This window comes from Numida meleagris, chromosome 2, assembly GCF_002078875.1.
Source record: "Numida meleagris isolate 19003 breed g44 Domestic line chromosome 2, NumMel1.0, whole genome shotgun sequence".
Lineage (NCBI taxonomy): Eukaryota > Metazoa > Chordata > Aves > Galliformes > Numididae > Numida > Numida meleagris.
The window spans coordinates 56,823,082-56,832,099 of NC_034410.1; the positions used below are offsets into that span (position 1 = coordinate 56,823,082).

At 45.9% G+C, this 9,018-nt stretch overlaps 1 long non-coding RNA gene across 1 annotated transcript in view; it reads right to left on the reverse strand.

Annotated features, from left to right (window-relative positions):
- Positions 478-9,018, reverse strand: part of LOC110394442 — a 71,310-nt gene continuing 62,769 nt past the window's right edge. Inside the window, exons 2-3 of the long non-coding RNA XR_002435624.1 lie at positions 2,065-2,114; positions 478-705 (exon numbers count right to left, since the gene is read on the reverse strand). This is a non-coding gene — a long non-coding RNA (uncharacterized LOC110394442). The remainder of the gene's footprint in view (positions 706-2,064; positions 2,115-9,018) is intronic.

A 9,018-nucleotide genomic window follows, 5' to 3' on the forward strand; every position in this document is an offset into this window, starting at 1 on the left:
AAAGAACCAGCATCTAAAGTTGGAAGATGTGCTAGTGATTGGATTTGTTATCTGGTTATAGATTTATTTTAAAAAGCAGTGTAACTCACAAGTGCTGGTTGAATCAGTCTCACTAGTGTCAGCTTTGGCACCGATGCCAGAGGCTCATCATTGCTAGTCTCGCATGACCCGCCTTGTATGCAATATAGAGAGAACTGCAGTTCACAGTGGAAACAAATACATTAGAAGATGCATTGGGCTGAACCCAATTCTGCAAATACCTGAGCATGTACAGCAAAGAGAATGTTTCTTCATCTGTGGTATCAAGGGCATCCACTGATCTGTTGAATGTGCCATGATGTGTGGCACATTACTCAAGGGAATCTCCTTTAATCTGTCTGAAAATCTGCTTGGAACATAAGAACAAAGTTATTCTCTGCAGACCTCCAGTCACTTCAGCAGCAAATCATTTTTTATAACTCAGGCTGTTGGGACTGACTTTAAGGCCTCATTTTGTTGGAAGTCTGAAAGGTACACCTTGTATATGGTTCTCATCTTTTCACTCAGATCTATGCAGAGTTTTTAAAAAAGCAACACAGTTTTCAGCTAGGATGGAAGAAGTTTTATTCTGCTGGAAAAAAAAGAAAATACCTTCGTGTTGATCTTTTGTAAGGAGCATTTTCAAACGTAAGCCTTTATTGCCAAAAGTAAGGAGTGGGATGACACCTGGAAGACAGACATTTTGATGTCAATTCAGAGCGATGAAAAGAGAAGCAAAAAGTTGCAAGAGGCACTGGGAAGAGATTAATGGGAAGAAAACTATAAGTTATGTGCATCTGTGTGGATGTCTGCAAAAACATCATGATCTTAGAGGAAAAAAAATATTATTAATCTTTTAGTCGACAAAACATTTGCTCTGTCTCTACAGCAATAAGCCAAAGATCTGGAAGGACAGAACTGCACCAATCAGGGCAGATCCACAAACCTGAGGTGTAGATACTATCACCTGAATCGTTTTTCTGATTTCCAAATTACCCATTCAGTGCTTGACAATATTGAATGAAAAAGAACACCCTTATAAACCAAGCCCCTTGTAAGGCAGGAAATCTTAAAAAAACAACAACAGCAACAAAACACTTTCTCTGCAATGAAATTCTTCTTTAGTAAAATGAATTTCCCTTAGGAACTCAGACTTCATGGATGAGATAAAAGCAGTGGGAGGAGGAGAAAATATAAAATCTAGTCACTAGTGGAATTTGCTTCTAGGTCTAGATTTTCGCTGTTCATGAACAGGGTTTTTCACCTTTCTCTGCCAAATATTTAGCAGGAAAGCTGGCACAACTACAGTAGACACAGTCTCTCCATCTGAACCTGCAAGAAGCACCTGGTGATGAAGTATATGAAAAAAATCAGCGTGCAAGACATATGTGGCAAATGAAAGACTACCTCCACTGCTTTTTGCTAACAAGGGGAGAGATGGATAGAATATGGGGGGGGAAAAAAAAAAAGGAAAAAAAGACAAATAGTTAATTAAAAAAGAAAACTAGTGAAGACCAGGATTCGGAAATAACAGTTTGTATCAATCTGCTTAACTTAACTGGTGGATAACAGGCTCCAGAGGGAGGAATTAAAGTAGTTTCGAGAGCCTTCAAGCCTTAGAAGAGAATCAAAAAGCATAATGTCTCATGTCGAGAAGACTGAATCTTTCACTTGGTTCAGACAAAATAAAATTTACAGTTTTGTTTGGCAGCAATAAGTATTTTTTTAAAGACTAAAGTAGACATTTAGGTTTCACATTTGCAGTTTTTATAAAAGCAAACTTCATGTTTCAGTTGATGGGAATACTTCAAGAAATAATACTGCCCTTCGGCCTACAGGTACATGAACACACAGCTGCAAAATCAGCAGCTTCCTATTTTTCCCAGACTTCTGAAACCACAGCCATTGAAGCTGCTCCACAAAACCACACAATTAAGAAACTTAGGAAAACAAACAACAAAAAAACCCACCCAAACCTCTCAAAACAAACAAACAAAAAAGACCTAAATAACCCCAAAGAAATCCAGTCACAGAGTGCAACCTTACCCACTTTGTATGGTGTCCCAAGCGTACAGAATCTCACAAACTCTCTTGATCTAAAAACAAATAAATAATATATCAACAGTAGATCTCCTTAGACTGTGACAGGAGGCAATAGAGCCAGCAAACAAATTTTACTTAATTTAGGGCCTTTTTTAGCAGAACAGCGTGAAGCAGGCACAGTACAAACGAGAAGACCAGTGAAATCAGATGCAATTTGCTTCTCTTGAGACAAATCACTGCTGTGAATTCATCAATAATGTGCAAAGAATTATGGAAATGATTCTATACTGTGTATGACATACAGGTGTCTTTAATTATACTTTCCAACCATGAGAAACATCAGTCACTGGCTAGATATCATTAAAAACAAGTAGGAAAATAAAAGACTAGAACACAAGAACAACCGAAGTTTGGCAAGAAAGAACTCCTGTGTTTCAAAAGAAAAAGGCACACTTCTTAATCAGTACTACCTAGAAGGATGTCCTCTTCCATTTAGGGTAAGGTGGGAGGGAGGGTGAATGCATGGCTCCTTCACACAAGCTTTTCCAGATGCCCCTGATCATCCCCCCAGACACGAGGAATGCATCAATCTGATGAGAAGGAGGATGAAGTTCAGGAGGTTCTGTAAAACCTCACTGAGATCTGCCACAGATCTGTGCCTAAGTTTTCCATCTTCAAAAAAAAGATCTTGATTCTTATTTCTTAGTAAGTACCTTGACATAAATAATGAACAAGGTGCTATTAATGAACATATACTGTTTATGACATTTTCCCACAGTAAACAAAGAAATAATCAAAAAATAATGCAGCTTACAAATGGATCAAATATTTTTTTGCTATAAGAGCAATCAGATTCTTTCCTTTGCTGACTTGAGAGTATTCCAGCTACAGGAATCAATAGCTTCAGTTGTCAATAATACAGAGGTACTGAGACTGAATCTTGAAGTGAACAGTCAGCTAATACTGGAAAAATGCCAAAGCTACATTGTCATTACTGGTGGCAACCTGACCTAACACAGCAAACAGAGGAGGAGATGTTGGTTAAGCTTTCAGTAGAAACATCTGCAGTACTGGAAAAATGGTTATTATTAGCACTTTCAGTCAAAATGTCTTCTGTCAGGACAAAACAACTGCTACGAATAGGAAGAAAGCATGTTGCTTTTCCTAGCTGATACAATCTCTAGAGAGCAGAAGAAACAAGTATTGAGTAGCAATCAAGAATTTTTAGCTACAAAGCGTACTGAAAATCATTTGGGTCAGCGAGCAGTCACAGTCACAGATATAGTCACAGACATATCCTGAGTTGGAAAGGACCCATAAAGATCACTGAGTCCAACTCCTGGCTCCACATAGGACTACATAAAAAATAAATGACATTCCTGAGCGTGTTGTCAAAGAGCGCTTTCATTCAGGAAAATTCAAAATTGGAGGATTACAGCAAGATGGACAGCTGAAAAGAGGTAATGGAGACAGAAGAAATGAAAAGAAAAAGGAGTCGGGTGGGAGGTGGAATGCTTGCTTTGTTGTGGGACTCTGTGACTAAGAAGATAGGTGTGCCAGACTGTGGCTGCATCTGTTTTTACAGTGCTTTGCAGAAGGGACACTGCTATCTCATCATTTGGGACCAACTGTCCTAGTAGAACAATCTCTCATCAACCTTATTCCTGAGGCCAAGAATCATGTCAAAATAACTATTTCTGTAGCATGGTAGTACCACACTGCTTAGTATTAGGCATGCCCTTTAATTCCTCTGAGAATATGCAGAGGGCAATGGCACAACCCTCCCCTTGTGCCATCATGAAACCCTTGCACCTGCATGCTGTGTTATTTATGATGTCCACCAGATCATCACCCTTGGTCAGAAAGTCCAATCAAGCATGTGCACTCATAAATGGTGGGGCAGACAGCTCCTTACCTAGAAGCTCCCCAAGAAGAAAGGGAAAAGACAACCATAAGCAATCCATGCTCTTTTTTTTTAGCCACCATCTTTGAAGTTGCTCTTGAGACATGTTCTTGGGGAACATGAATTGCCTCCTTCCAGCCTGAATCTTCCTCAGCCTCACTTCACCCCAGTATGGCTGGCTCAACATCCCTTAAGCAGTGAAAAAAGAAGTTCCTGGAAGGGTGATGGTGGTTAGAGACAGCTGTTCACTTTCACTGAAACAATCCATTTAATCAGACTATGGAAAGTAAGCCATCAGGACTGGAGGCATTAATTACTCTAGCAGTCCAGATATTCCAATAACAGAATAGTGACACTGTATGGGAACTGCTGAGTCACGGCCTGAACCACTGATTGAGCACCTGGAGGAAAGACCCAGTCAGCCCTGGGAGCACAGGTGAAGACAATTCACCCGTGCAACTAGAAGGGGTGGAGCCTGGCTCCACCCCTCTTATGCCTCATGTAAGGGCTGACTGCCCCTGAGGAAGGATCTCTGCCTGGAGATTCCTCCTTGGTGGGAGCCTTTTCCTGCGAGCCCCAAATCTTCTGATCCGGGTGAGCGCTGTATTTTCCTTCCACCTTTTGTAACACTGTTTCCATTGCGTTAGTCCTGCTTATCGCTACAATTCACCAACATACTGCCATAACCTAGTGGCACCTGACCTAGCAAATTGGGAAAAACCTAACACTGTTAGCTTGTATCATTATATTGATGATCTCATGTTGACATCTGACTCACTGGAGGCAGTAGGGTAGGCAGCAGATTCATTAACTACCTATCTGCAGGAAAAAGGATGGGCTATAAACCCCCAGAAGGTGCAGGGTCTGGGCCTATCTGTGAAATTCCTGGGGGTAGTTTGGTCAGGAAAGACCAAAGTACTACCCAGTGCTGTCATAGATAAGGTTCAGGCATTCCCAGACCCTACAACACCAAAGCAGCTGCAGGAGGTCTTGGGTATATTGGGATATTGGCTTTCCTTTATACCTCATTTAGCGCAGCTGCTGAGGCTGTTATATAGACTCACAAAGAAGGGGCAGCTATGGGACTGGGGGAGAACAGAACACGAGGCTTTCCAACAGGCAAAACTGGCTGTTAAACAAGCCCAGGCACTGGGTATATTTGATCTTACCCTCCCAGCCAAATTGTACGTTCATGTCACTCAGGACAGCTTTGGCTGGGGCCTGTGGCAACGCCAGAGTTCTGTTCGGACCGTGATTGGATTCTGGTCTCAGGTCTGGCACGGAGCAGAAGAAAGATACAGTATGATCGAAAAATAGTTATTGGCTGCCTACTCTGCATTACAGGCGGTAGAGCCAATAACCCAAACATCAGAGGTCACAGTTAAGACCACCTTGCCGATTCAGGGCTGGGTGAAAGATCTGACCCACCTTCCTAAGACAGGGGTGGCCCAAGCACAGACAGTGGCATGATGAGTCACCTATCTCAGCCAGAGGAGCAGTTTGTCTTCATCACCGTTGAAAGAAGAACTTCAAAAGATCTTAGGCCCAGTGACGTATCACTGCGATGCACCGAAAGAAACAACGGTCACTCCACCAGAGAAGAGTCCTGTTCAGGAGGGGAAATATCCCATTCCTGAAGATGCCTAGTATACAGATGGGTCCAGCAAAGGCAACCCGAGCAAGTGGAGAGCAATGGCATACCATCCCTCCACTGACACAATCTGGTTTGAAGAGGGGGATGGTCAAAGTAGCCAGGGGGCAGAGCTGCGAGCCATGTGGATGGTTATCACCAAGGAACCTGGTGACAGTGCACTGAACATCTGCACAGATAGTTGGGCTGTGTATCGTGGGCTCACTCTTTGGATCGCACAGTGGGCCACCCAAGACTGGACCATCCACACCCGACCGATCTGGGGCAAGGAGATGTGGTTAGACATATGGACTGTGATTAAACATAGAACCGTACGTGTCTACCACATTTCTGGACATGACCCCCTGCAGTCACCAGGAAATGATGAGGCCGACGCGCTGGCTCGAGTACGTTGGATTGAGAACTCTCCTTCTGAGAACATCACCCACTGGCTACACCAGAAGCTGCGACATGCTGGACAGAAGACAATGTGGGCAGCTGCAAAGGCATGGGGGCTGCCCATAACTATGTCAGATATCATCCAGGCATGTCATAATTGCGAAGCTTGCTTGAGAATAAAACTGAAAGCCTTGCCAGAGAAAACTGCCCACCTTGCCAGAGGACATAACCCTCTCCAGCGGTGGCAAATTGATTATATAGGCCCTCTCCCACGATCTGAGGGGGCCAGATATGCATTAACTTGTGTCAACACGGCAAGTGGACTGATGCAGGCCTATCCAGTACCAAAAGCAAACCAGGCCTATACCATCAAGGATTTAACCAAATTAATGGCGGTATATGGGACTCCACAGGTCATCGAGAGCGACCAGGGTACACACTTCACGGGCACGATGATACAGCACTGGGCAGAGGAGAACAACATTGAATGGCAATTTCATCTGCCCTATAATCCAATGGGAGCGGGCCTCATTGAACGTTATAATGGCATCCTGAAGGCTGCTTTGAAGACAGACTCTCAGTCCCTGCAGGGGTGGACAAAGAGACTCTATGAAACCCTGCGGGACCTGAATGAAAGGCCTAGAGATGGCAGACCCAGTGCCCTGAAGGTGCTACAGACAACATGGGCCTCCCCTCTTAGGATCCAAATTACGGGCACCGTCAATCGGGTAAGGCCCCAAATTGGCAATGAAAATAACCTTCTGCTCCCTGCCCCTGAGAATCTAGAGCCCGGTACCCACAGGATAGAATGGCCTTGGAAGGTGCAAGTGGGACCAAGGTGGTGTGGCCTACTTATGCCTTGGGGGAGCTTATTGGAGGTGGGAGGTTTGGTAGTCCCTCCAGTGATTGGTACATGGCCTACTGACATCGTGGTCAACACTCCAGTCTTCATTGCTAAGGGGGACCATCATCATCTCCTTATGGCAGATCAGGACCCCCCCCCCTTTGGTACCTGATATAGTTATGCAGCCACAGATATCTGGCCAAAGAGTGTGGTACAGACGGCCAGGACATGCCCCAGTGCAAGCCGAAGTGTGGACCCAGGACAGGAATACGGCCTGTATCTTGCCATGGAAGGCAGACCTTCCCCTCTTGGTACCATTGAAACACTTGTATTACTCCCTGTGAGTCTTCTGAGTCTCTAGGATCACTGGAAGTAGCGAAATGTCATCGGAGCATTCCAGTGTCGCTGTGAGATCAAGCACGACACACAGTGATGGCCTATGTGGGACTGGTGGAGCATGAGATGGACCTGCACCAAACAACTGCATGCCTCCAGTAATGTCATCGAGCACTGGCCCATAAGACAACATGAACCTCAACCACGAACCGATCATCAATCGTCTCACATTGTGTCAACCTGCATCGCGACGGGCAATTATATAATTGTTGTGGTTTGTCGGACCCCTGTATCAGGGAAGGCTCACCCTCCAGCTGACTCCTTCATTGCTTCATGCCATGAAGGGGTGGAGTGTATGGGAACTGCTGAGTCATGGCCTGACCCACTGATTGAGCACCTGGAGGAAAGACCCAGTCAGCCCTGGGAGCACAGGTGAAAGCAATTCACCTGTGCAACCAGAAGGGGTGGAGCCTGGCTCCACCCCCTCTTAGGCCTCATTTAAGGGCTGACTGCCCCTGAGGAAGGATCTCCTTCTGGAGATCCCTTCTTGGTGGAGCAAAAGCTCCCTCTGGTTTGCCCTGTGAACCCAGAGTCTTCTGATCCGGGTGAGCTACTACTTCCCTTCCTTTGTAGCATCTTGCTGTCGTGCTGGTCCTTCCACCTCTTTTGTAACACCTTTTCCATCATGTTGGTATTTCCAATTGATACACATAGGAAGGCGGGGAAAGCACTGTATTTTCCTTCCACCTTTTGTAACGCTATTTCCATTGCGTTAGTCCTGCTTATCGCTACAGAAACAGAACACAAAAAGGGCAACATCCCATTTTGCCAGCAGTTCCTGTGGAGCGTGGGTGTGCGACTCCTGGCCTGCCTGGACCAGAGTGAGCGAAGAGGAATTGTCTGGTGCCGCGTACGCGATCGAGAATAGAGTTAACAACAAAACTTCTGCTAGACTTAGATGTATTTTTGTCACAACCCGAAAAAGAGGGCAACCAAATCGTAAAGCTGGTGGTTGGACGCCTATGCTACAGGGACAAAGGAAAACCAGGAGGGACACGGACTTGTTGGAGCTGACAATTCCCAAGAGCTCTTCACAGGCCTATGATGAGAAACGATGGTCTGATGAGTCCGGAGAAGATGTGGGCCAAAAGAAAGAGCCCTCCAAATGGTCCCACGGCTGGCATAGGGATTCCCATCTACTGTCCTTCATGGTGACATGCACTGGAAGGGGAGGCTCTGCCTTCGTATGCTGGGCAGCTCCTGCTGGATCTGGGATCGCGCTGGTATGGAAAGAACTCCATCCCCACAGGAGTCACCTGGCCTACTGCACATGTCCTCATTCCCAGTAACAGAGCTGTCATACAGAGCCATGCAAACCTGTATTGGTCGGTACTGCTGCCTTCTAGCAGTTTTCCACCACGGTTTGTTTCTCCCGTAGCCTGTGGCTTCACATTCAGCTCATACTGGAAACGCTGTCAGCCATTAATTTGCTTGCATGGAACCCCACGTCCTTTGCTGATAATTAACAGTACAACCCCAGTTGTCTTCCACTGGGTCACAAGGCCGAAAAGGCGTGGAGGGCGCGGTTCCAGGCCAGCACAGCATGTCACAGCACAGATGACATCACCCGGAGCCTGTGTGCTGTCACAGTGCATTCCCATGACGACGCCGGGCCCTCCCCAAGGCCAGCTGGCCACTGGCTCCAGGCCCCTCATTTGTGAGCTGCGCTGCCCGCAGTCGCTCGCCGTGCCCTGTGCTCGAGAGCAGCCCCAGCAGCAGACAAGCTCAGCCTCATTGCGCTACTCCTCCAAGGCTCAGAGAGGTGAGGGAGAGCTCCTGCTGCAC